The following is a 6,000-nucleotide window of genomic DNA, read 5'->3' as shown; positions in this document are numbered from 1 at the left end:
CATTTTTGTGCAAGTTTTCGTGTGAACATATGTTTTCAGTTCTCTTAGGAATTGCTATTGAGAAACTGCCACACTGTGTTTCCCCTGTGACTATACTGTTTCACATTCTCACCAGCAATGTATGACGGTTACAATTTCTCCACACTCTCACCAAAACTTATTTTCCATTTTTTTAATTATAGCCATCCTTGTGGGTGTGAAGTGGTGTCATTATAGTTTGGATTTATATTTCCCTAATGACTAATAATGTTAACCATCTCTTCATGTGTTTTTTGACCATTTATACATTTTATTTAGAGAAGTACCTATTCAAGTATTTTTGTTATGAGTTATAAGAGTTCTTTAAAAACAAACAAACACCTACATTCCCTATGTGGTACATTACATCCCCATGACTTATTTTATAACTGGATGTTTGTGCTTCTTAATCCCCTCCCCCTTTTCCACCGAACCCCCACCTCGCCCCTCTGGTAACCATCAGTTTGTGTGTGTTTTTAAAAATATATTTTTATTGATTTCAGAAAGGAAGGGAGAGGGAGAGATAGAAACCTCAGTGATGAGAGAGAATCATCGATCAGCTGCCTCCTGCATGCTTCCCACTGGTGATTGAGCCTGCAACCTGGGCATGTGCTCTTGACCAGAATCGAACCCAGGACCCTTCAGTCCGAAGGCTGACATTCTATCCACTGAGCCAAACCGGCGAGGGCCATCAGTTGCGGGCCGTGCTCTTTGCACATTTTAAAATAAGATTTTATTTTTTGCTATTGAGTTGTATGTGTTCTTTATATATTTTGGGTTTCAACCCCTTATCAGATACATGACTTACAAATATATTATCTTGTCCCATATATTGCTTTTTCACGTTGTTGAATTCAAGCTTCTTTACAGCTGGCTAAATTGACCAGCTCAGATTCTGGTACAAATTGTTTAAAATGTCTTTAAAATTCTGATTTAGATGGCTAATTTTGTCATTTTTTTTTAACTGTTGAGAAAAAAATTTTTTTAAAAAAATTTTAAATGATTTTAGAGAGAGAGGAAGCGAGAAGTATAAAGAGATAAAAACATAGATGAGAGAGAAACATCAATTGGCTGCCTCCTGCACACCCTCCCAATGGGGATCGAGCCCACAACCCGGGCATGTGCCCTGACCAGGAATCTAACCAGTGACCTCTTGATTCATGGCTGGACACTCAACCACTGAGCCACACTGGCTGGCAAGAAAAAAGTTTAAAAATGTATTATGTATTTGCTGAAATGTTTCTGAATATTGCATACTTTATTATTTAAAAATATTTTACACAAAACAAAGTGCTTTTTTTTGCTCTACTGAAGCCAATTTGCAATTCATTATGAAATTTGCAAGATAGTTTCTCAGTTTCCATTTTTTCTTTCCTATTATAGTCATAGTCCTAGCTCCTATATCTCCATTGTTCTACATTGGTGATATGCCTTTGTTTAAATTTTAATAATTTGTTCATACTTATTTTTTAAACTGAAAAAAGGAATTAACTATAATCACAATGAAAATAAAAATATTTCAAGTTTATTACCAATTACAATTTATGTAGGTATCATTATTACCAGTACTTTCTACATGAAATATTCAAATAAACACTTAACAATGTTACAATGGTGCATAGAAAAATACCATGCGGATAGAATCAGTATATTGACATTGACTATATGTGTTTATGTGTAATGTGCTTCTAATATGCAATATTAGTAGAATGGTTGGGTCATCTGGTAGGTATATGTTTGACTTTTTAAGAAACTGCCAAACTGTTTTCCAAAGTGGTTGTATCATGTTACATTCCCACTAGCAGTGTATGAGAGTCCTAGTTGTTCTTTATCTTTGCCAACACTTCATACGATCAACCTTTAAACATTTTAATCACTCTAAGAGCTGTGTAGTGGTATCTTAATGTGGTTTTAAATAGCATTTCTCTAATGACCAATTATGTTGAATATCTGTTCATAAACCTGTGTGATATTGTGATCTATAAAGAAGAAATATATATCTGGTCTTTGTTCTTATTCTTGGCACAGAGCTTCTAAAACCTTTCGAATTTCCTAAGCGATGAAAGCAATAAAGGTGTATTTTGTTATGTTAATGAAGCGACTTTTGGAAAGTCCATAGCTAACCTAAGGATGGGGACTGACTGACAGGTGAACCAACCAGGTGGTTAGAGGGTTGAAAATTCCATTCTTCTCCTTCTCCCCTCCCCTCTGGAGATTGAATTCAATCACCAATGGCCAATGATTTAATCAATCATGTTTATGTAATGAAGCCTCCATAGAAACCCCAAAGTGCTGCGTAGTGGTGTTGGGAAACACACAGTGGAATTGGTGTCAGTATCGTAACCTGTTTTATCTTCTTCAGAGGAGTGTCTGTTCAAATATTTCCCCTTTTTTTTGGGGGGGGGGTGTTTACAGAAATTGATTTCTTATTATGAGTTATTCTATATATATTTTAGATACAGGTCCTTTCTTAGATATATATTTTGCAAATATTTTCTCTGTAATTTTTCTTTCTTTCTTTCTCCCCCTCCCCGCAGTAATGACTTTACTTTTTCAGTTAACATAATCAGCCCACGATACAGCATACTAAGTCGTAAAGTACAAATCCAAGTAAGGTAATACCTTCACTATGTTACAAAGCTTTGGCAAATCAATACAGTACTCTTTAATACAATAAAATCGTATTTTTGTTGGAGTTATATATTACTTGCATGATCATTTTCACTCCAACAATGTCATTTAAGCTCCAAATTAAAATGCTGTGGTTTTTAATGGTGGTTTATACAGAACAAGTTATTTTACACAAGTTAATATATCCTTTCAAACTATACAATTTCTCCTTTTAAAGTGGGTTCCCTCTTGAAGTTTACCACAGCAGGGCAATTGTGTCGGTTTAGAGGCGGCCCTGCTTTGTTCTGGGTCGGTCCAAAGCCAGGTAGAGCTCCAATTATGACAGGCTTTAAAATTCTACCTTAAGGAGATTTAATACGCTAACACCAATTTCCAAGTACTTTTCAGAAGTTGTTAAATTTTCACATGGATACTGGAGTCCTCAAAACCAGACAGTCATTTCAAACAACACAAATAATTTCAGACGTTCCCTTTTATTTAGAAATCCTGTACCTCTTTGTTTTGATCAAGTCCCATTGCCTTTTTTCAGCTTAAAAAAATTCTGCCTAAAATGTAGTTGCATTTTTATGATCATTTAATATCATTAATGTCCTCTCCTGAAACAGAGGTGGTCTGAATACATATCTCTATGTGTTGTTGTTTTTAAGATACATATTTTTATTGACTTCATTGATTGGCTGCCTCCTGCACGCCCCCTACTGGGGACTAAGCCCGCAACCCGAGTAGATGCCCTGACAGGGAATAGACACTCAACCACTGAGCCATGCTGGCTGGGCTCTATGTATTTTTGTAAGTATTATTGTAAGTATTAATAACCAAGTATACTAAAGTGAAGTTGAAGCAAAATACCAAGAATTTTCTAAGACTTTTAGCCACATTTTTTCTTTGAATATAAAGACATATACTCCAAACCCTATATTAGTAATTACTTCTGTCCATAAGTGGTCTGTCCATAAATGGTCAGTTGTTTCAGGAACAACGGACTGTTTCTGGTACAAGAAAAGAGCCATTTGGATTATTATATGGAGAATGAGAAATACTGTGTCTCCTTGGAGCTTGATCACGGCTTAAAAGGTTGAGCCTTTGCACCCCCGAGGAAGAGTGCACTCCTAAGGCTGGGGAAGAGCAGGCCTGAGAGCCATCATGTTGGAGATAGAACTCTCTGCAGCCTGGGTGATGAGGTGTAGCAATTCTGACTGGGGATGGAGAAGCAATTCTGGGGAGGTGAGGCCACAGGGAATCTCCTTTGCAGAAGTTTCTGAGGGGTGCTGTGAGGGAGCTACTACTGGCCACTTTCTTGGCGGGGGGCATTCCTTCTGTTCAGAGAACTTTAAAACAACATTATCTTCCTCTGTCTTCACTCTTGGGAGAACCCACACAGAATGCAAACTATGAGCAGTATCAGAGGTCATTACAATGGAGGGGTCAGTGTGAGAGGAACTACTAGGTGTACTGGTTAATAATGTGGATTTTTTTTCAATAGATGGAGTTACACATGTGTTGATATATATGCGATTTGATATGTATGCTATTTTGTGGTATTGCTCCTTCAGATTACCACTTATTCCGATCGATGGCACACGCACTTTCTGAGCAGCACTTCAAAACATACGAAGAAGTGGAAAATTTGGTCTCTGAATGGTGGGCCTCAAAACAAGAAAAGTTCTATTGGGACGGTATCCACAAATTACCTGAAAGATGGGGGGAATGTGTAGCTAGCGATGGACATTACTTTGAATAAAGCACTTTTGATGCTTCTCTTGAAATTATAGTGTTTTCTTTGATTAATTATTAACCAGTTAATACAGATTAACTATTAACTGGTTAATAATATGGATTAATTATTAACCGATTAATAATGTGGGTTAATAACTAACCAGTTAATGGTGCAGATTGACTATTAACCAATTAATAATACAGGTTAATTATTAACCAGTTAATAGTATGGATTAACTATTAACCAGTTAATAATATAGATTAACTATTAACTGGCTAATAATGCAGATTAACTGTTAACTGGTTAATAATGCGGATTTTGTAATCCAAAGAAAACAGGATAATTTCAAGAGAAACATCAAAGTGCTTTATTCAATGTACTAGTAATGTCCATCACTAGCTACACATTTCCCCCATTTTTCAGGTAATTTGTGGATACTGTCCCAATAGAACTTTTCTTGTTTTGAGGCAAACCATTCAGAGACCAAATTTTCCACTTCGTACGTTTTGAAGTGCTGCTCAGAAAGTGCGTGTGCCATCAATCAGAACAAGTGGTAATCTGAAGGAGCAAGGTCTGGTGAATACAGCGAGTGGGTTAATACTTCCCAGGCAAGATCTTTTAACCTGTCTTTAACTGGTTTTGAAGTGTGTGATGGTGCGTCATCATGAAGCAAAATTACTTTACCGTGTCTTCTGGCCCATTCTGGTCGTTTTACAATCAAAGCGTGGTTCAAATTGATTATTTGTTGTCAGTAGCGATCAGTATTAACGGTTTCACCTGGTTTTAGAAGCTCATAATACACCATACCTTCCTGATCCCACCAAACGCAGAGCACTGTCTTTTTTCAGAAGCGATTTGGCCTTGCAGTCGGTGTTGATGGTTGACCTGGATCAACCCATGATTTTGTGCATTTGGGATTCTCAAAATAAGTCCACTTTTCATCGCCAGTCACAATTCAATGCAAAAAAAGACTTTCTTTCGTGCTGTTGAAATAACATTTTACTGATGACTTTTCGGTTTTCCATTTGTCTTTCGTTCAGTTGATGTGGCACCCATTTTCCTTCCTTTAAAATCTTTCCCATTGCTTGTAAACGGTCGGAAATTGTTTGCTGAGCAACGTTTAATCTTTCTGCAAGTTGTTTTTGAGTTTGACACGCATCTTCATCCAATAATGCTTGTAATTGTTGGTCTTCAAACGTTTTCGGTTGACCTGGACGTTCTTTGTCTTTCACATCGAAATCATCACTTTTAAACCAGCGTTCACAAGTATCTTGAGATGGAGCATGTTCACCCTAAGCTTCCCGAAGTATACGATAACTTTCAGCCGCACTTTTCTTCAAAATAAAGTAATGAATTAAAACTCCCCGCAAATGCCCTTTTATTTTTGGCATGAAATGCGACATTTTTAAGCATAAAAATATCTATGATGTTAACACCTTCAGCAAATTTGACACAGGAAGTTTTGAAGCTTGTTGTCAATACAACAAAATAGCATACGTATCAGATCGCATATATGTCAGTGTATGTGTAACCCCATCTATTGAAAAAAACCCGCATTAGTAACCGGTACACCTGGTACTTCCTTGGCTCCAGATCACCATATTTCCAGCCACAAGAGTTCCTCCTCATGATCC

This window comes from Cnephaeus nilssonii, assembly GCF_951640355.1.
Source record: "Cnephaeus nilssonii genome assembly, chromosome: 2".
Taxonomy (NCBI): Eukaryota; Metazoa; Chordata; class Mammalia; order Chiroptera; family Vespertilionidae; genus Cnephaeus; species Cnephaeus nilssonii.
This window is presented reverse-complemented; position numbering follows the sequence as displayed.